This window comes from Limulus polyphemus, unplaced genomic scaffold (assembly GCF_000517525.1).
Source record: "Limulus polyphemus unplaced genomic scaffold, Limulus_polyphemus-2.1.2 Scaffold638, whole genome shotgun sequence".
NCBI classification, from domain to species: Eukaryota; Metazoa; Arthropoda; class Merostomata; order Xiphosura; family Limulidae; genus Limulus; species Limulus polyphemus.
This window is the reverse complement of record NW_013666248.1, coordinates 108,575-132,264: the sequence shown is the minus strand read 5'-3', so window position 1 is coordinate 132,264 and position 23,690 is coordinate 108,575. Positions and strand designations below refer to the sequence as shown.

Sequence of the window (23,690 nt, the reverse complement as noted above, 5' to 3'; positions counted from 1 at the left end):
CCCTCTAGTCTTACACTGCTAAATTAGGGACGGCTAGCGCAGATAGCCCTCGTGTAGCTTTGCGCGAAATTCCAAAACAAACAGACATTTTACAGCTAATTTCAATCACAATTTTATGTCCAGTTTCAGGGAATTTAATTGCGCTAAAACTAAGAACCACATAAATCGAGTTTTTAGACAAACGCAATACCTTTTGCTTCCAAAGAGCCCCCCCCCCCCCAGTGGCACAGCGGTATGTCTGCGGACTTACAACGCTAGAAACCGGGTTTTGATACCCGTGGTGGTCAGAGCACAGACAGCCCATTGTGTAACTTTATGCTTAATTCTAAACAAACAAACAAGCTTCCAGAGAAGTACCTTGCACGAAATCAAAACAAGTTCTATACTTTCTTAGCTTGGGATGTTATTAATTTATGAATCAAATACTTTTGGATTATGTTATTGTGCTTAGATCTTAGTCGGTGAAAAGTGTTATTCAATGAAAAACGACTGTAACTAACATAGAGACAATTATTTATCGGAAACCAGTGAAAAGTCGACTTTAATTTTGAACTACTGACCAGGAAGAAGACAGTCAGCCAGTAGCACCTACTGGCAGTTCAAATTAGAGTTCGACTTTTATACAATAATATATCTTAGAGTGATAACCGAATGTTGTCTTGTTTTTTGTAGCCTCATGTATTAATGTAAAAGATGGAGAAATTTGTAAAAAATGGAAATCATTAATACTTTTCCAGTTAAAAATGGAGTAAATATACGTCATTCTGCTTAATAAACGAAAAACGGATAGAAACACTCGAAAATATCAGATACTCATTGTAGATAATTTAAAAAAAAATAGAAATAATTAAGTTATTACTGTTGTGTTGTTGTTTGTTTATTGAATATCGCGCATAAATGCTCGAGGGCTAGTCGTTCATAGTTTTGAAGTGGTAGACTAGAAGAAAAACGGATATTCAACAAAACCCACCATCAACTCTTGCACTACTCTTTACGAACGAATAGTGGGATTGACCGTCACATTATAACATCTCCACAGCTGAAAAGGTGAGTATGTTTAGGTGACTGGTATCGACCTCATGACCCGTAAATTGTGAATCGAGCACCCCAACCATCAGACAATGCCAAGCCTATAATTGTGGGGAAATAAATAGGTTTTTTTACTGTGTGAATTTATTTAAACATCGACCTTGTTCTTTTTATCTCACTGCAACTTTGACTAGTTCAACCACTTAAGTTTTTTTAAGGAGATCTGTTCTTCCACAAAAATAATATAATTTTAAGTAAATAGGAGCAAAACCTAATAAACTAGTAAACTTTGAAAACTCGATTAGGTTTTTGATGTTCTTTAATAAAAATGGAAAAATCATGGTGTCACTGTTCTCTTCAAACTGGTATATGTGTGATCTAGGAAAAATCGTGCCTATAATCACAGTGCTCCTATCATGCTGAATACCGAATTCTCCAAGCTCTCAGTGCCCCTTCTTATGATAAGTACCATAAACGTTTGACAAAGTAATTTTAGATGATCTCTTGAATCAAAAACGTAAGTTTGTTAGTTTTTCGAAAATGGTCTTTTAGTTTCTAGCCTCAAAACAAAATCTTGGCGTCTGTTAGTTCATAACGATGTTTTATTAGCTTGTATTTTTATGTTAGTTTATATACTGATTTGATATAATGATATACTTATTTGAATGTGAATCAGGGTGTGTATCTTATTTGTAACTGTTCCCAAATTGTGGATCTGAAGGTTCTTGGTTCACGCCCCGCTACCGCAAAAACTCTCTGTACTTTATAGCCGTGGGTGCGCTGTAAAAGTGACGGTCGTATCCTACTATCTGGTCACACACGAGAAGCCCAAGCTGCCTTCCTTCTAGCCTATTAGCGCAAAATTAGTGTCGCATACGCATAACTTTGGGCAAAAATTCTAAAATAAACAAACTTTTAATTGAGTTTAAAGTTTTAACACTTTTTCAGAACTTTTTTAACGAGGAAAGTGAGTGTCGAAAATGCGCTTCGAATTTATGGCCGTGGAGGCGCTATAATAGTGTTTTGTAAAATTTTTCTAATTTTACCTATTCTTTCTTCTTCTAGCATGACTCTAAAGAGCGTTGATTACAACAGTAATAGTTTAAAGTATTGGTAAAAATGTAAAACAAAAAGCTCGTGTTTTAGAAAACATATTGTTTATACACTTTGTAGAATAAAAACACATTTGTCCGAAAATAAAAAACAGAATATACAGTAAAAACGTTGGCTATAAAATATAGTCTTGGTTATAAAATAAAGACGCTGATTGTAGAACACAAAACATTTTGGAGTCAACATGCTTAGAAATGAGGTGTACTGTCCATGAAACACAATTTAAAGAGGGACAGTCAACAGAGACAAAAATGTCTTTGTTTTTTCATTCTCTCTCTCTAAAATACATTTCTGGAGCTTCATAAAACTTACTAAAATATATCTTTATTGTTAAATCTTTCAAGTCTTTAAAGCCCTGAGGTGGTTCAACTGTAAGTCTAAGAGCTTATAAGCTACAAATTGGGTTTCGATACTTATATGATAGCCTATAAGTGCTTAACAACAAAACAAACAACTAAAATGTTTTCATGCGCGATATAAAATAATCCAACTTTTTATTTTGTTGATTAGTAAAGCTACTTTTCTGTTTTCGCTGAAGAGTACTTGTCGCAGGAAATATATCGTATTTCTGTAAATGTTTGATGCATGTCGTTATAGAAAAATTTGCAGTTCCTGCTAGTTTATGTTTTGTGTCACTTGCGTTATCAATAAAGCTGACAAATCTACTTATGATAGATATTTATTATAACCAGCACTAAAAATGTAGTTCTTTTCTACAGCAGTAATAAAAAATATAGTATTCATTGAGCTCTTTTAATTGCATAAATGCAAGTTTTATATAACGTTTCAAACTCCGTGGAACAACAATCGCAACTTCTACATGAAATAAATCACTACAATTTTTTTATTCTTCTTATCTGCCATCTTACAAATTCAACGTAACTTAATCTGTTCATTTAATTAAGTAAGAATTATTAAATAAAGTACAACAACTTTGAGCCACCCGTTGGCATATAGTAATCGAAAGAGAAGCTATACTTGTTTGTGCTACAATCGAACAAATATATTTTGAAAAATGTGATATGAAGAGGAATAGTTACTTCAAAACAACAACAAACAAGATTTGGAAGATGTTTTTGAATGTTAGGAAACAGAAATAGTTTAAGGGGAATGAAATGTTGTAAAGAAGCGAGACTTTAAAGCTTTAGAGGCATGCAATCAGAATTTTCAATAATACACAACAGGAATGAAAAAACAACACAAAATAGATAATAGATAAGTGAGTACCTGACTATCTGAGCTTTAAAAACAAGGCTATGAGATTCGTAACTTGAACGATTTTATCTATCTAAGGACGATATGAAATTTAAATATATACATATACATATATTAAAATGAAGGAATAATACATCGATATAAATATCTATGACAGATGCTGAAAACCAAAGAAAAAATCATTTTACATAAATGAGTAGTAGACTTGTGTCAACTCGCTAGCTATAAGCGTATTCTATTTGTAGCAGTTGTTAGTGCTAAATGAGATCTTAGCGATCCGTGCTCGATCCCTGATCATATATCAGAACTACAACGAGCATGAAAACTTACATCAAAAAACACATGTCTACCACCGAGCCATTTGTAAAAAATTACATTTAAATATATACAGATGTTTAGCCATGTTTACACAGAAAATAACGCATCTGTTGCTGATAAAATATAAAAGCCCCCCAGTGGCACAGCGGTATATCTGCGGACTTAGAACACTAGAATCCGTGTTTCGATACCATGATGGGCAGAGCACAGGTAGCCCATTGTGTAGTTTTGTGCTTAATTAAAAACAAACAAACAAACAAGATATAAAACTTATCATAATTTGGGAAATATAAGCTTTTAGTCTAATACACAGCAAATTAAAATTTTTTATTGGAGTATTAAAAAAAATCGTTTCAGTTTGGAGAGAGTATCTAACTTTTCAACCCAGTACTTGAAAAAGTTTCAACTTTTCATTTCAGTATTTAGAAAATCATTTTTGGTTTGGAATTAGTATCCAAGTTTTAACTCACTACTTGAAAAAATTAAATGTTTTATTTCAGTACTTAGAAAATCACTTTCAGTTTGAAGCTAGTATCTAACTTTTCAACCCAGTACTTGAGAAGACTAAAACCTTTCATTTCAGTATTTGCAATTCGTTTTCGGTTCGGAGGTAATATCTAACTTTTTAACCCACTTCTTAGAAAATCATTTGTGATTCGACAACAGTTGTTGTTAAACCATATACGTTGTTTAGACGTTTACTGTAAACACGTAAAGCACCACTAATTTTTTGTTTGTTTATAGTAAAAAAAAAACAACCTTTAGATGGTTTTATGGCGACAACCCTCTTCCAGCTAACTTGCAAGTATTAATAAGTGTTGTGTTACGTGTATTGTGTCAATTTCGCCTTTCAAGCTGTACACTAACCATTTTCAGACTTGGAACATGTATATTTAAACTGATAAAACAATCATAAACAGGTCCATTTTATCTCAGGTGAATGCTTGGAATGATTTTCCCTTCAGATCCTGTCACCGAACATGCTCGTCTTTTCAGCCGTGGGAGCGTTGTAAGTGCCGGTCAATCCAACTATTCGTTGGTAAATAAGTAGCCCAAGAATTGGTGATGGGTGATGTTGACTAGCTGCCTTTGCTCTAGTCTAACGCAAATAGCCCTCACGTAGCTTTGCACGAAATTCATAAACAAAAAAAAAATTCCTCTTCAGTTATTTATTGCATACTTACTGAAATTCGGACAAGGAAAATCACTTACCTTCGAATAACTTATGAAAGCAAAACTTCTTGATGAAGAGAGCATGCCAGACAATGACTTCAACGTTCAAAAACAATAATCTAACTGTGGAGACTAAGATACTTAATCTTATAAATTACATGTACATATGAAGTTTCAGAGACAATTCATAGTAAATATTCTTTTATATATATGTGTGCAGATAACATTAGAAACTCGAAAAGTTAATGAAAAAAGAAAAGAAATACCATATAAAAGATTGTTATAGCTTCATCGATACCAAAAACAATTCATTTAGCAAAACGAGAACACGAATTCTGAATGCTTAATATGAAGCAAGCACGACTGAGATAAGCTTGCTGTGACCAGCAGGTAAAACTTTTTTTACCAAGAAAACCCCTTGGTCAACTAAAATGTGCACGCGAAAAAAGTAGCGACTACGTACATCTCTCTCCCATTTCACGCGTGTGTACTTCACATGATGAAATGGTACTGTTTAAAAGCTCGCTTACCTCGGCCAAAATCTGCACGCCAGTCTTGCGTTTATTTCAGTTGCTACGGTGATCCGAATAGTACTTCAACCTATCTGCTGGACGTAACTAAAGAGTGGGCGCGTTCCTGCTCGTCGCAGCACGAGCAAGTATATATAAACACTTCTTTTATGCGCAGTCTCGTAATAGTCTTTTTGCGCCGTTTTCCGGTGGTTGTCAAGTTGGTGACATATTTCTTTTAGTCTTGACAACACTTGACGATGCTCGTTCCTAACAGATAGAACAAATATACATTAAGGTCACCTTAAGAGCAAATTCCAAAGAGTCACCTCTCTCTTTTTTGGTAATAAAATATGTGCTAATGAATGTACCGAAACTGATAATATATCTTGTTCATTGATACACGACGAACAGGTAAACATAAATTACTAATATTCAAAAGATTTCTGAAAATTAAAACATAAACGAATGGCCGGCAGTTGTATGCAACGATTTTCCACAACTCTCTTCATTCTGTCAATATTGGCAAAGTTATTCCTACATGGCGATCTGACATTTTGACATCACATACAATATACACTATAACATAATTTAAGATAACTTCCCTTCACCACGACAAGACAATCACAATCCGTTTGGAACACATTGTCCATTAGTATCTCGGGATTAGTGTTACCACTTCCTTTCAGTGCAACGTTATTTACATGTATATCTCGTTACTAAATAACTGAACCGCTATTTCAGTACATCTGTTCGCTCCATCAAAACTATCCCACAATCTTCTGATTCAAAAGGTCTTCAAATCATCTTCTTTTACAAAATATTCTCCCAGTCTTTCATTTAAACGTTGATGATTTCCATACTATATTTTTGGCAATATAATTTTACCAGCCTCTTGTTTAAAATTTTTTTGTACACTTTTTTTACAAAATCAACCAACCCGCAGTTAAAGTTTGAAACATTTCTACGACATATTTTTGTAAAACAAAAATCTACTAGTCTCTCAGCCGAAATTTATCTAGAATATTTATACTAAAATAACCATACCAACATCTTTACGAATTGAATATACAATATCGTTTTTACAAAATAACTAGCCTCTCAGTCAAATGTCTGTAAAGTATCTTTTTACAAAATAACACTACTATTCTCTCTTTCGAAGTGTCTCTACATTATCATTTTTGCAAGATAATTTCACCAGCCTCTCAGTCGAAGTGCCTGTATAATATTGTTTTTACAAAATAAACCTACCAACCTCTCAGTCAGTTTGACTTTACATCTTTTATAATTAACAATGCAAACTTCTCAGTCAAAACACTACCAGCCTCTCAGTCAGATTAGCTTTATAATATATTTTATAATTAACAATAAAAACTTCTCAGTCAAAACACTACCAATCTCGCAGTCTTTCTCCACAATATATTTTACAAAATAACATTACAAGCCTCTCTATCAAAATGGCTCCACAACATGTTATTTTTTACAAAATAACCATTCCAGCCTCTCAGTAGAAATGTGTCTACAATATCTTTTTTACAGAATATCTATACTATCATCTCAGTATAAATGTGTGTACAATATCTTTTTACAGAACAGCTATACCATCATCTCAGTAGAAGCGTGTCTACAATATCTTTTTTACAGAATAGATATACCATCATCTCAGTAGAAGCGTGTCTACAATATATTTTTTACAGAATAGCTATACCATCATCTCAGTAGAAATGTGTCTACAATATCTTTTTTACAGAATAGCTATATCATCATCTCAGTATAAACGTGTCTACAGTATCTTTTTTTACAGAATAGCTATACCATCATCTCAGTGGAAGCGTGTCTACAATATCTTTTTTACAGAATAGCTATACCATCATCTCAGTAGAAGCATGTCTACAATATCTTTTTTACAGAATAGCTATACCATCATCTCAGTTTATTCCTAAAAATAATCTCTCTGGTCTGTCAGAAGAAGTGTTTTCACAATACTTATTTTTACAAATTAATTATAAGTATCTTCACCAAAATTTCGACATAAAATCCTTGTTACTAGTGTATAGACTTGTTCTCTTATATACGGTTTTATTGGTTAAAAGTTAGTTCACAACGATTAGCAGTAAAACAAGTTTGTTTATTAACTGTTACGTAAGATCAGTTCTTTTTCTTTTTATTCTGTAGACAATCTTAGACGTATTTTCATAGATTGCTTGTTTGTATCAGAATTTTCGCGCAAAAATACGTAAAAGTTATCTGGTTATAACCGTCCATAATGTTTAACGGATGCACGTTGCCATCTCTTGGGTTACTCTTGTCCGACGTCATTCTTATAGCACAATCACATCCTCAAAGTGCAAGTATTGTTTTTGCGACAATACGACCAGAAGTTTGAGCTGTGATATTCAGGTACGCTAAGCGCTGCACCACGCTCGATCCTATTCTCATGGAATTAACTATCACTTACTTTTTCACTTGGATCTATTCGCAGTGAATTAAGTAAAAATACAGAGAAAAAACGTATATAAAGTCAAAAACCTAAATGTTTTTAAGAAATAAAAAAAAGATACAAAAATTTCAATACGAGCGGAGTGTTTTGGATGAAAAACCGTATGAATTAAAATCAGGAAATGTAGCATTCACTGGATGCTTTCCATCATCAGCATCGATAAGACATTGATAACTAAGAATTTCTTAAAGGTATACATCAGTTCAACACTAATAGTGTGACAGAGTTAATCGAAGTGTCATATTAACATACTTATCGTTCCTAAGTATGACGAACTGAAGACAAAACTTAAAGGTATACCACAGTTCAACACTAATAGTGTGACAGAGTTAATCGAAGTGTTATATTAACATATTTATCGTTCCTAAGTAGGACGAACTGAAAACACAACTTCATCTTGAAATTCTAAAGTTATTGAATAACATGTATCATTTTCTTTCATTGAATCTTAGTATGATAGTGTAGAATCTTACTTTATATTTACTTGTATAAAAAGCGTATGAAACATGAGTTGTTGAAACGTATTTGTTCTTTCCAGAAAAAAAGGAAAACAAGCCCTTCCAGTTGGATGTTATTTCCATTTCCTGACTACATTCTAACGCTATGTATATCAACACGAAACATGAAGCTGTAATGGAAAATAAATGATTCATACTTTATACTTGAAATAGAACGTTTACATAAATCTCAGCAAGTATAAAACATAAACTAAAACATCGTTTCAATCTTTCTATCTCAGACACATAATTTTTTTCTTTAATTGAAGAAACTTTAAAATTCTTAAAATTCAACTTTTGAATAAGAGTATATTTACTTTTTTTACTTTCTAGATACTTCGTTTATTTGTCAACGTTGGAAAAAAATAGATTAAGTACCTATGATCTGAGATTCTAGCCTGTTGGTTTTTACTTCTTTATGAAAACATCCATCTGTGATTTTACACTAGGGAGTTTTTTTGCAGATTTTATGTAATCTTGAAAAAAAAACAAGATTTAATAGAGTCAAGTAAATGATTAAAACACTACACAATGAAAATATATTTATTAAAGCCGTGCATTAAAACAATGTATTTATTTATCTGGTTTCAACTGTTTCACAAGTGCCTGCTGTTCACACTTAAAGATTTAATAGCTTAATAAAATACTTGGCTTGGTGAATAACACTGGTTAAATCTTATCTCTAAGAAAAAGGTTTATTTCAAAGTCGCTAACTCTTTTACTTTCAAATAGACATTCCCGTATTTCATTTTATCCTAAACAATAATCAAGTCAAAGATAGCCCCTGTAAAAATGCTTTCACTACTTAAATTGCAATTCTTACAAAGAAAGCAACATCTGGCTAGTAGTAACCATGACTGTCGACACTTTCTCCATTAAAAGCAATAATTTCCAAACGTTTTGGTCAGTTTTTGTTTCAACAAACGTTTTGGTCAGCTTTGTGTATATCATTAAGTAAGATTTCGCTACCATTAAGTTTATCGTTTTATAAAGACTTTTCCTTATCAATTAATTCTATCTATCTGTCTATCTTCTTGCTGTACGTTATATTAATCCTTTATTTTGCTTCGTTTTTAGAAGTTGTTTAGGCTTAGAATTTTCTTAAAATCAGCCCTAATTTCATAACTTTCTTATAAATTCTTATTTTGTCTCAGTCGATTTTATAAGAGCGACACATGTTGTAGTTTTTGTTTTTTTTACAATACATGTATATGGAAAAAATAAGCATGAGATGAGGATGTTGTTAGGTTTAACACCTAGTGTCTTCCACAAACTATTTTTGCATAAATATTTGAATAAAACATTTATTCTGTCTCTTTTTTTTTGTATTTCTCGAGTGTGTTCAGATTTTTCTGGAAATTTCTTAGAATTCTTTTAAGCTATTCACATCATATGTAATTGCACATATACAGAAAGTCGGTATTCGAATATGGGTTGCTGGTATTTTTATAAATGTCTGTATATACATATGTGTTACAAAAGACCATTATTTTAATCATTTTACGTTTGGGTTTAATATTGTGTATTTATATATATATCGTAATATATTGTATGTAAATGTATTTATAAGTATCTATATAATTTACAGAGTAGCATGTGTATAAAACTTTATTAAACTATACAAAAATTAAATGAGGAGTAGGTAAGTACAGACGACGTCACTATATAGATAAGGATTGTTTGTTTGTTTTTAATTTCGCGCAAAGCTACACAAAGATTATCTGCACTAGCCGTCCCTAATTTATCGGTGAAAGACTAGAGGGAAGGAAGCTAGTCATCACCACCCACCGCGAACTCTTGGGCTACTCGTTTTCCAACGAATAGTGGGATTGACCGTCACATTATAACGCCCCACGTCTGAAAGAGCTAACATGTTTGGTGGGACGGGGATTCGAACCCCCGACCCACAGATTGCGAGTCGAGCCCCCATAACCAACTGGCCATACCGGGTCCATATGCGTAAGGAAGAGGTGAGTGTAGCTAGTACTATGCATTGGAAAAGGGGTGTATTTGTCAACCCTCAGAGCCCCATCTCAGACAACAGTGTATATGTGTTAAGATTTTCTGTATGATTTTTTTTTTCATTTGTCTGTAGACACTTAGAGTACTGGTATCGTCACCATGCTGAGTTTTAATACTTGCCTTTGATACCCATGTTTTGAAAGCGTCACTAGATCTGGTGTCTCCGAATAAGTCGATCGGTTTGTCATTTTTGATCAGACCATTCGGTTCAAAGTGTGTTTTTTAACTAGACGTGTTTGTTGAGTATCACGTATTATGGAATAGGTTTAACCCACTGAAGTTTATTCTCGCAGTCAGATTCGTTCAGAACTCTACGTACCTATCCTCCTACATGAGTAGTCTAGGTAGGTCATTTAACTATTTAAATTACTTTAAATATGCTGCACTGCCTTTATATTTCATAAACTTTGTGCATTCATATACATAATACCACACACAAAAAATGCTTTGTACGCGAAGCACGAGTTTTCACCTTAATATATACATAACATGATACAAGTTTTAGTTTTGTGCATAAATTTGGTTATATAGTGTATTGTTTACCGTGCCTATTTACTGTAAATAATCCTTCTTTTAATCCTATATCAACTGCTTATAACATAGCAACATAAATGTAGCTAATTTGTATTTACTATACTGACCTCATTAACCATATCATTCCTTAAACGTATTTTATAACTCAAGTTGCGGATGAACTTTTTATCAATTGATGGTTTTATTAAACTTAACAGTATTGACACACGTGGAATAATATTTTCCCTTGTTGTTGTTTGTCCAGTAGAACAAATAACTCAATTGACTCGGTAGCTTTACTAAATTTGCAATTGAATTATGTACAACCTTTTATTATAAATCATTCTTGTTCAAAATATATGCACGTGTATGTATGTATGTGTGTGTGTGGGTGGGTATACAAAGATGTTGAAAAAATTTACACAACGGGTGCTTTCATCTAAATGACTGTGACGAGTAAGGTTGAAAATAACTACAATTAATGCGTATAGTAGGCGTTTTACAGATTCACGCGTAGTATTATATGCATTTGAAAGCTACTTGAGGTAATAATCATTCTTATGGTCTAGGTGTTTTATTTTGAATCGTTTTCACTTTGTTGTATGATCTACGTACGTAGTGTCATGGGTTTTTATACGTTGATTTAAATCTCAATAAGATAAATAAACTACCTGAAAGCTTTCAGTTCATGATTTTAGAATGCCCGGCGTTGAACATAATTGACTTTTCAGCCCTGGGTGCGTTAAAATGTGACGGTCAATTCCATTATTTGTTAGTAAAAGACTAGCCCAAAAGTTGGCGTTGGGTGCTGTCAGTCGGTTCCGTTCCTACTAGTCGACAATTCAAAATTAGGGGTGGCAGAAGATTGTCTTAGTTGTTTTGCCATAAAAAACAATTGAAATAAACAACTTTAAAATATCATTGTCCAATATTTCCAGGGATTGAGCTAATATTTATTACTGTTGCAAAAAGAATGTACTATGATAAGGAAATTTTATGGACCTGTTTCTGTGTTTTGGAAACCTTTTGACAAAAAAACTAAGAAATAACTATTTTAAGTAAAGATCAGCTTAACATCTTATGTTATTGTGGCAGAAAAACAAAACATGAAATGCTTGCATCTTTTGCTTTTTCAAACTCACCTCGCTACTGTGACAGTACACACGTGAGCTTAAGATTAAGTCAATTATTGACTCAAATCTGAAAGTCATTTCACGCATGGGGGATTTCGTTGTGCTTAACAAGAGAAATGTATCTTGTTTGAAAAACCAAACGTAAAGATGTTTTTCATTTACGTTCTCGTTAATTTTGAAGATGCAATGAAAGAGAAAAAAAATTATTCTTGAATAAAGGAGACATTAAGACAGAGTTTTATATCCAGGAATCTTGTATTTCAGTCGGCAATTAGTTTGTATAAGAACTATATTTGAAAATGTTGCAAAGTCACCTCAGGACACAATTATAACCGGGTTTTTCTCAATAAATTAGGCAAGATAAACAAACTTTAACTATGAAAGATGGGTGGTGGAGTGCCCAAAAACGGCGGCTATCTAACATTTGCACCCTAAAATTTCAGTCCATCATCCAAATTCACGATTACGGTTTAGTTATATATTATTATTTTAGCTTTTACTATTCCCACTTAACTATTATTTATTTCATACCAGCCTTGATCAAAAGCGCACATTGTAATGGTATAAGAAACTGGTTTTAAAGGCATACAAATTCCCGAAACCAAGAATACTAACATATCAAACGGTACAAAATGGAAATAATCAAAGTATCACTAATACAAGTTAAATCTACAACTTTAAAAGTGCTCGATCAAAATATAGTGCTTCAGAAAATAGTATAGTGATTCAGCCAAAATGAGGGTTTCTAGTGGAAAGTGTTATAACCCGAAACCAAAGAGAAGTGATTTAGAAGTTTTAACTTATGCTCCTCCACCAGAAACTTATAATGGGACATAAGCATTGTTATCATAAACAAAACAAACATCTTTAGAATAACTCTAAAGTGCTGGCATATAATTTGGGACCATTTTTTTTACGCCAATAACTTCCATGTAGTGTAACCATCATGTCATCATAATAAACCACCCAAAAGTGTACGTTGTCTTCACGTGGTCAAACTGGCTGTATCCGTGACTTCATCATAACACACCACACAACTGTTTACGTTGTCTTCACATGATCAAACTAGCTGTATCCGTGACTTCATCATAACACACCACACAACTGTTTACGTTGTCTTCACATGGTCAAACTAGCTGTATCCGTGACTTCATCATAACACACCACACAACTGTTTACGTTGTCTTCACATGGTCAAACTGGCTGTAACCATGACGTCATCATAACATACCTCCCAACTGTTTACTTTGTCTTCACGTAGTCAAACTGGCTGTATCCGTGACTTCATCATAACACACCACACAACTGTTTACGTTGTCTTCACTGGTCAAACTGGCTGTAACCATGACGTCATCATAACATACCTCACAACTGTTTACGTTGTCTTCACGTGGTCAAACTGGCTGTATCCGTGACTTCATCATAACACACCAAACAACTGTTTACGTTGTCTTCACATGGTCAAACTGGCTGTAACCATGATGTCATCATAACATACCTCACAACTGTTTACGTTGTCTTCACGTGGTCAAACTGGCTGTATCCGTGACTTCATCATAACACACCACACAACTGTTTATGTTGTCTTCACATGGTCAAACTGGCTTACACACCAAGTTTTACAACACTGTATCCATCAGTTACTTGAACGCAGCTGTCTAAAACTTGGAACTTACATTTCAAACAATCGGCATAATAAAAATATGCTTATTTCTATACAACTAGAAAGATATTTAAAGGTTTAAGACAAATTATTATATCAGTTTTTTTTAAACTGTATGTTGTCTTCCGTTGTATGATTTATAAAACTGTTTTTTTCCTGCCAGAAACTGTCAGTGTAGTCCCCTCCCCGATAGTAGCTCAACGGTATGTAGGCAGGTTTACGACACTAAAAATCGTGTTTCGAAACTCGTGGTGGGCAGAGCACAGATGGCCTAATGTGTAGTTTTGCGCTTAACAACAACAAAAACCAAACTATACATCAGTTTATAGTTTAGTAATTTTTGATAAATCATTAAAAAACACAAATATGCGTTCTATTTTTGTTATTTAAACTTTAAAGTTGCATATAGATGAGTAAACTGTGGACCAAAATCGTTATGACCATGAACTTAACAAATTACTCAGATTAATCTACTTTAGCTCTAAGAGTTTCAAATTTTCTTCTTTAAAATTCAACACTTTTCCCTTTTTCATTGTGCCCCTGGTGATTACTAGATAAATCTTCTTTTTTTTTCTTCAGTGATGGTCGGGCGTGGCCTAGTATTATTATGCCCGAACTGTGAATCTGAGATTCGCAGTTAGAGTCCTTTTGTCACAGATATGAGCACTGAACTTATGCCGGGGATCAACTATAAGAGTGAAGATAAAATCCCACTATTCGGTCAGATAAGACTAGCCCATTGACGCCATGGTGTGCTACTGAATAGCTGGCTTCCTTCCAGTCTATTAGGGACGAGTTTACTCAACTAGCCTTTGTGTGAAAATTTTGAAACAATATATTTTCTAGTGTCAGAGTTTATAGTTTAAACAATCTGCTATATAGTATTAATAATTGTACACTTATTGTGAATTATAAAAATAAATTGTTTTAACGTGTCTTTAAATTAGTGCCATATGTTGAAATCTACATTGTAAAAGAACTACTGAGATATACAATTTTCTATGTGTAACCAGTACTAAATATTTCAAGTCTATTTCGTCCACAAAGTGATTTTGGGTAGGTTACTTTAAAAAACAAATCTACTCAAACTTGCACCGTAACGATGGCAAAATTTAACAAAACTCAAAAGAGAATTCTTGGTTTGTATTTGACTTGTAAAAACACTAAATAATTTTGTTAACTTCAGAGTTATTTATTTCAAAACATCGAAAAAGCAAGGAGTGCCTAATAACTGCTCAGTACATACTTTTTTTTTCGTAACACGACTTTCAACTGCACGAAATCATTTCTACTTTTCAGCGTCAAGAATACACACAGACGGGGGAACTGAGTTAATTTTTTACTCTAATAACTTTAGCCTTCAGTCATCCCTAACCCTGCGGCTAATCCGATAAGTTTTTCTGTAATCTGTTGGGAATCAGGAAATTTGTAACAGGACTTACGTGCTGATATCCCTATCTAGCCTCAGTAAGAGCGTCACTCTAACATTGTCTTACTGAAGGCAAATATCAGTAATAGATGCCAGGCATCAGAGAATGTTCAGAACAACAATAAAACCACAATTTGGCTTAATATATCTGCAGATTGACAGTCTAAGTACCTGTATGTTTTCACATATTATAGTTGTGATAAAACAAATGGCTTTGATTTTTTGTCGATTTAAATACATATACGCGAAGACGCCTCAGTATCTTTACAAGATACTGTTTTTCACAAATTTGATACATTACCTTGGCACTCAGCACTTACTACATATTTTGTTAGTTGAACACAGTGTTTATGATATAGAATGAAAACATTAATTCGTTTAGTTTTTTATTATATGTATATTTACACCTGTTACTTCTAAAAGTTAGGAAATATCTCCATGTGAAGAAGTTTTGGATAATCGAGAAGATTACTAAGTTTTCTGAGGCAAAACATGAAAACAAGAAATTTATTAATATCGGTTGTCATTTACCTAAGTTTCATTCAAATTAAAAAAAGGACTAACTTTTTTGTTTTTCGAAAGTGAATCAGAGATAGTTTCGAATTTAAGTCCATTCTCGATTAAAAAGGCAATAACGTCCTTTATATCCTTAACTTAGCACAACATCAGTTTAATGCAACTTCACCTATCTATTCATTCCTTATGAACTACATATAAGGTACTCTGCATAAAACAATTAACGACTAATCAGAATTAGTAATATTATAGGTATGACAAAGCAAAAACATTGTTCTAAAAGAATATCAATCTTTTTTTATTGTTAGTCAACTCAGCCATCTGATGATCAGTCATGTGATCTGAAATGCAAATAATTGATCGTTCGACCTATGCTATACAAATGGCATCGCACTATATTTTCTGTATTATTACTTAGGAGTAAAATGCACAGTTTAAAGTGCTGCAAAGTGTTTATAATCTTTGATTAGATATAAAGGAAGACATTGTATGATTCACACTTATAGTCATTAGACGAGTAGGAGCTAGTCATAATAGCAAACTGTTTAGAGTTGCACACGAGTGTTTCAAAGTGATGTTATAAAAATTTTATATTACTTCTATTATATTACTACTGGTAAGGTTGTTCAGAAACTTGGACAAGGGAAACCATCATCTACACTACAAACAGTCGCTCGCTAATCTGCTGCCCCCCCCCAGTGGCACAGCGGTATGTCTGCGGACTTACAACGCTAGAATCCGGGTTTCGATACCCGTGGTGAGCAGAGCACATATAGCCCATTGTGTAGCTTTGTGCTTAACTTCAAACAAACTAATCTGCTAACTCTGGTTGACCGTAATCGTACCTGCTCCGAGACTAAATCAAATCTTCACAGTCTCAATCGTGCACAGACTGTTGAAAACAGTTTTCCCAATTCCATCCTGTATACTAGACGCCCAAAGAGGTGCATTTCTCTCACAGCAAGATAAAACAACAACTCTAAAGATGAACTGGAAACAACTCTTCCAGAAGATACCTCTTACCCTTACCAACACTATGATTTTAAACATGCAACGTCGACGCTAAGCTGTTCTTACTGATCTTAATAACCTTATTCCAAATTGAAATGAAATGACATGAACTACAAGAATATAAAGCCATCTCTGACAAATGTTAATTTACGAGCGTAGAATCAATAACAGTTCATTTGTATTTCAGCTCACAAGACGGATTATCAGATGCTTTATTTGGATAAAAACTGAACTATGGAGTTGAGTGACATTATTTTAGAACACAGAGGCTTTGTTGTGTCATAGACCAAAAAGTATTAATTCCAGTTTTCTTTAATTGTTCCATGCTCTGTAATTAACCGCAATCTCGTAAATAATTGGTTTATATAAGAAAGAGCGACATTTACAAGGAGCTATGGTCAAACCTGAACCTCGTGACGTCAAAAATTCTTAGTATCAAAGCTTGTCTTTCTTGTTTATTGTGATTGAAATTAAAAACTCATTTATTCAGTTTCATTCTGTGCGAGCCGTTAAACAGAGATTAGTACACTTCGAGAGAAATACGATATCTTAATTCTAAATGTGGAGATTGAGAACATTTATCAACCACGCGTAAATTTAGGGTAATTTATACTAAAACTTTACATAAACATCATCAAACACAATATAAGTTCTGTCGTATGAGATATTGGATAGTGAGTAACAGTTTATACTAAGAACACAAACCGTTATAAGGAAATAAGCTAAGTCCTTTGATGTTCCCCTCCTATAATTTCGGGAAATTTATATCTTGCAAGTGGTATGTTTTAATAGGCAATGTGTCTCTCTCACTGAGCTGGTTGGGGTTTAGCAAAGTAGTTCCGTAATACTGAACCACTTGCTCCTTCAGGCAGAAGATCTAAGGGTAAGTAATATTTCAGGATTACTGTGAGGTTAACTGAATGGTAAAAGCAGTGTAAAAGCTTATAATAATTTGTATCTACTGATTGGTCCTCAGCTAACATTATAATAATTTGTAGCTACTGATTGGTCTTCAGCTAACAATATAATAATTTGTAGCTACTGATTGGTCTTCAGCTAACAATACGTAGTGTGTTTCTAAAATAATGGTCTTGAGACGTGTCTGTGGAAAAACACTTTATTTCTTTTTAATAATTATTATGCTTTAATGGAGGATGTTTTGACAGCTCAACAATCTGAGTTATTAAAAAAGTGACCTGAAAAATTGATTTGCTAAAAATGGATTTAAACGAGAATATCACTATATTTATAATACGCTCTTATTATTTATATCCTTACAAAGGAAAGCAGTTTAGGCGTGTTTATTAAGCATGTTAGGATAATTTAAAAGTGTTATTTACCTGATTAAATTCCAGTACAAATATTCTAGAAATGAGCCACAGAATATAATGATTTAATATTTTTCTTCTCTTAATTAGTTGAAAATGTAATATTATACTGCATGTTCAGGTATTCTTTATGTGAATTCTTTAATTTCCAGATGGCACCACAATACCTATATTTTGTTATATTATTTCTAATAACATTCAGCTTATCTCATCACATCATGCTTTGCTCAGTGCAACTCAGTTTGGCTCCTAATTCCCCTAGAATCATACTGTCAAGTTGATTTATTATGCTGTGTATTAATGAGATATTACCTACTGTTTGAGCTAAAGCATAAGTTTGGATTTTGTTTTTCACTCAAGCGGTTTCGGGTGGATTTCACGTTTTTATGTGCATTTCATCATTATTGTTTAACTTGACTTTTAAAGGGAGTCAGCTCATACAAGGAAGTAATATGCAGATCGGGATATTGCTAATATTACACACGTTATCAAGTAGATTACATTGGATTGTAAACCGAGTTACCTTTAAGGATGTCAATATACGAGAAAAAGTCGGAAGTAGCTCTCCCGTTCTGAGCTTAGCTACGAACTTTAAGATTTCTAAAAGACTTCACGCTATAAAATAGAAAAAGTTGGTGAATGAAATTTTCCTGACATGTTCTACAGATGTATAATGTTCAGGATAGAGTAAAACATTTTCCATTTCTCATTCTGGAGAACAGTATCAGCATATTTATTTTATGTATAATGAGCTGACCGTGTAACCAGAAAAACATTAGTAGTTTTTATTATTTTCCGAGTCCTATGTTGCAGATCCTAAATTTTGTTAGTTCAGAGTGGTGCTGGAAATACTGTCCTAAAACCCTCAAGAAGCCGAGTCCTTTGTTGCAGACCTTAATAGTTTGTTAGTTCAGAGTGGTACTGAAGACACTGTAGTAACTGTAAATCCTCCAGAAACCGAGTCCTTTGTTGCAAACCCTAATAGTCTGTTACTTCCGAGAGGTACTGAAGATATTGTCGTAATTGTAAACCCTCCAGAAGCCGAGTCCTTTGTTGTAGGCCCTAATAGTTTGTTAGCTCACAGAGGTACTGAGAAAAGGACTCGGCTTCTGGAGGGTTTACAGTTACGACAATACGTTGCAGACCCTAATACTTTGTTGGTTCTAGATGGTACTGGAAATATTGTCATAATTGTAATTCTCCAGAAGCAGAATCCTTTGTTGTGAACCATATGCCCTTAGAGCTAAGAAAATTGCGCTATAGACCAGACTGACTTGAGCATGAGAAATAACTGAGTTCTAACTGCCCTGCAGTTCCAGCAAGCAGTACTCAGGTAGCAGTTTTATCCAAAAGCAAAGAAAGCAGAACTGATGGCATAGTTAACGAGAGCAATGCAAAGTTTTTCAGGGTTTAACTCATAACCAGAAAATCGAATCTCGAAACTACAATTAATGCAACTATAATGAAAGTTACAGAATAATATCATAAAACATAGAATTAAAAGAGCCTGATTTTAAAAAAATATCTTTCTGTAAACTTATTTTTATAAATATATGTTGAAGATTGGTAATATAAACAACAACATCATACTAAAACAAGGTCTCACGTCAGTTGTCTTCAATGTGAATTCAAAGTTTGTTTGATATATTTCTATAAAGGCTTAGAAGAGAAGCATCTAACGTACCACTTTTGAAATGATGTGCAGCATAAAAATCATTATATTGATAACTTCGTGGTTCATGAATCTGTAAGCCTCAGATATCTACCTCATATGATGCAAATAGGTAGAGACGTATTAGCTGACTTTTACTTATCCTAACGTCTTTAAATCACAGACCCTAATGAACATTCTAGAAACGAACAGATCATACGGCTGTAGCTGGTTTTCCATTATATTTTACGCCAGAAATTAAGAACATGTAGGTGAATTCCTTTTTATTTCTTTGCAGAACAGATTCTGTAACATCTGTAGCTATGACGTGAGCTCAGAGCACACGGGTACTGTTAGAAAGCACGTGGTTGGGAAGCTGACCACATGCTTAATGAACAGAAACGTGCATCATCAGCAGATCCACATAGGAACACCTGAAGAAAGAATATAGTAGCGGCTATACTTTAATACGTGTATATAATCTGATGTAAACTAATGCTTCATTTTGTTCTTGCATACAAAACATTTACAGAAACTTCAAATGTTAAAATTTTTTATACACCCGCCATTTTCTGCAAAAGTAAAACTCTTACTCGAACATCAATGTCGTTATTTTCAACTGTATGTACAAATTACTTTAACGACTGACACGTATGCAGTTCGGTTTATGCTTTAACCGACTGCAATTAAGGTGGTTCTGTGAAGTTATCGTCCATTTTCGTACACTTGATTACAGCTTTCTGTATGTAACAAGCTTTATTATCTCTGCACAGGTTAAATAAAGCTATGTTATAACTAACTCATTCGAATACAACCTATCAGGTTCTCTAATGTAGCTGAAATGGACTTTTGCCCCTCTAGTCTGTTTAAACTTGGCCTGGGAAGTCGATTTCGTACAGAAGAAAGTCTATGGAAAATTTGTCAATATGTGTGATCTAAGATTGACCTTGCCGTCCTTCGCATAAACCTGTTACAATGGAAATTACTGTATCGAGGAAAAATACGTAATTATGGCCATCAAACTTAGCACGATCGACGGTGGAGGAAGTTGTCCGAAAACAAGCAGGTATTTGGAATACCATTCTTATAAATATTAACTTCCATGGTAAAATCATCACAAATTATATGAGGTATAATATATAATTATTTTTGGTTTTGTTTTCTAACAGTCAATTGATAAGATACGTCTGACGAAGAAGGCTCCAGGTTGTGATGAGAACTCGAAATATTTGTGTGTTCTTACCAATGAGCTGTTATTCAAGCAGCCCACACTGATATTACTTAAAGTTCAAAAGAAGCCATAAAATATCCTGGGCACGATCCAAACTATGATCTTGCAAGTACTCTCACAGCGTGAGTTATCAAAGCCTGAAAACGATTTATCTTAGTCTTCGTTCCAAGGATTTCTTTGTTGATACTGAGCTGAAAATTGCATTTGTTTCTGTGTTCAAGGTTTTTACTTAGGGAACTCACAACAGTCGTTGATATATATTTGTTTGGAATCATGCTCTCTCTAACACTCACTTTCAAAGAAACCTCATTACAGCACCCCAACTATATTACGTCAGAGAGTTTAAAATATTAATGTATAACATTATAAAGTGTCTAAAACTTGCAGTTAAGACACACAGAGACAGAAAGAGAGTGAGTGGAGTTGGACACGTTATTATCAGGCTCTCATCTTGCATATGCATAAAAATATGAATAAAATATAAAAAACCAAGTAGCTCTGTGTGTGTATATGATAATAATAATGATCACAAATATTGCCGAATTTTTCACTCAATTGAGTGAAGTTTGCGTTTGATTTTCACAATGAGAAACTTCGAGATGAGAGAGATTTTACGAACTCTATCCACAAAATATTTGACTGATGAACATAGACACTAATGTTGTTTGGGCAAAGAATTATAACCAACAAATATATGTTCCCCCGGTGGTTAAGCGGTAGGTTTACCGACTTCTTCTTCATCAGTATTCGGTCCATGTTTTGCAACAGGGAGGGTCAGGTTCAGCGTTGACCTCTTCCTCTCTCTCTGGAATTATTTTGTTTGCACTGTTGCTGAATCCTAGGTAATAACCCTTGTTACTTTGTTGTTGCATTACTCACAGTGTGTTACATTTTGTCCATTGTCCGTATTTTTAATTAACACACCCTTTACGTGCCATGTCCAATTCATGGGGTAATATTAACATGTATATTTTCACTAGCTTCATTTATGTATGATCTCACTATTAGTCCGACTTCAAAATACAGTTCTACTTAGCAGTCATATACACTCATGCATAAACATATTTTTACATACAAAACCCTTTTAAAATAGAGCTATGTTTCTGTCTAGGATTCAATTAGCCTAGCACTGTTTGGCCTGTAAGTTTCATATTTCTGATGTTTAGAGAGGAGAGGTACTTAGAGCTTGGTTCATCATGTATTATGTAATTCTCTAGTTTGCTCGTCAGTTGATTCTTATTAATATTTTTCTTATAATATTGAAGCGAGTTATCCAGGAGTCTGTCTGGTAGAGTTGGCATGTTTGAATAGTTGTGTAGAAATTCTGAGTTTGTTTATCGTGGGACTCTATATGCTTTCGTTAAAATATAGTTTTGTATTTGCTGTAGTTTGTTGATGTGTGTTTTTGATACATTTATCCATGTTATACAGGCATATTCTACGACTGGTCTTATGTATGTTCTGTAAATTTTTAATATGTGAAGCTTTATGTTTTTGCCAATCAGGTTCCTAAGGTAACTCGCTCTTTTCCAAATTCTGGTTTTTAGGCTATTAATGTGTGGTACACAGTTTAATGTTGAGTCAAATGTAATCCCTAAGAATTTTGCTGATGTTGCTACCTGTGAGGGAGTCCCGTCTAGATATAACTGTGGTATTTGCTTGCTTGTTTTGTATGATTTTGTAAATAATATGTCTTGTATTTTGTGCGCATTTATTTTAATTCTCCACTTATTGCAGTACAATTCTATTTTGTTTGATAGTGGTTGTATATTGTATGTTACTATTGTTAGGTTTGGGGCACTCTTCCAAATTGCAATATCATCTGCGAACAGTGAGCAAAAAGTGTGGTTTGGGTATTTGAAAGACATGTCGCTGATATACATGATAAACAGTGTAGGGCTAAGTACTCCTCCTTGAGGGACACCCGCCTGTGGAGTGCAGCACTCGGAGTAGGTGTCCTCAACATTCATTTTAAGTTTACCGACTTCCAACGATAAAATTCGGGGTTCAATTCGCCGCTGTGGACAGAGCGCAGATAACTTTGCGCAAACAAAACTATGCCAACAACAACCATTAACCTATGCAACATTGACATCTAGTGGCAGTTATATAAATTAACTTAATAATAGTGCAAAAATAAAAATAAAACTATATCCTGAGCACTTCGGAAAAATAGACCGTTCTTTATCACAGTCAAATTTCCAGTTTGTCTCGATGAAGAAACATCTACCTTTTGTTAGCTCTTGGGTTATAGGGTTTCTTATTTTTTGATTATGAAGTCAGAAGTGAAGAATCACTTATAATCGAATGGCACTGGCTTAATAAGGCTATAAATGTTTTTCAAATAAAATTGTAAAAACGTGAAGTGAAAAATAACGAAAATATATCATCATAGTTATAAAGTTAGTTAGATAGAACTCCTAGGTGGCTCAGCGGCATGTCTGAGGGCTTATAACGCTAACAATCCGGTTTCGATATCCATGGTGGGCAAAGGACCTATAGCCCACTATGTGGCTTATGCAAAATGTCTTATCAAATTGATTAACTATTAACCTTCTCTCAATCATGATCCTAGAAGAGAAAAAAACATGAATTAAGCAAGAGAAAAAATATTGTGATAACACGATTAAACACTAAATACATGCTCCTTGCGCTTATTTTGAGCCACGTGGGGGGGGGGGCAACGTATCTATATGTAAAATAGCTGATATAGTGAGATGCGTTTAACTTTCCACAAAAAGAGAAATAAATCGTAAAAAAAGTGCTTTCATCCCACAGATTTGTATTTTTTTAACAATAAAGTTAGAAAAAATTACCTTTATACTCATGATAATAATGA

At 33.8% G+C, this 23,690-nt stretch overlaps 1 protein-coding gene across 1 annotated transcript in view; it reads right to left on the bottom strand.

Moving 5' to 3' along the window:
- LOC106459619 (synaptotagmin-1-like) overlaps window positions 1-5,453 on the bottom strand; it is a 152,962-nt gene extending 147,509 nt beyond the window's left edge. Inside the window, exon 1 of the mRNA XM_022386146.1 lies at window positions 5,379-5,453. The gene's annotated coding sequence lies outside the window, so the exon portion shown is untranslated. The remainder of the gene's footprint in view (window positions 1-5,378) is intronic.
- Window positions 5,454-23,690: the final 18,237 nt, after the last annotated feature.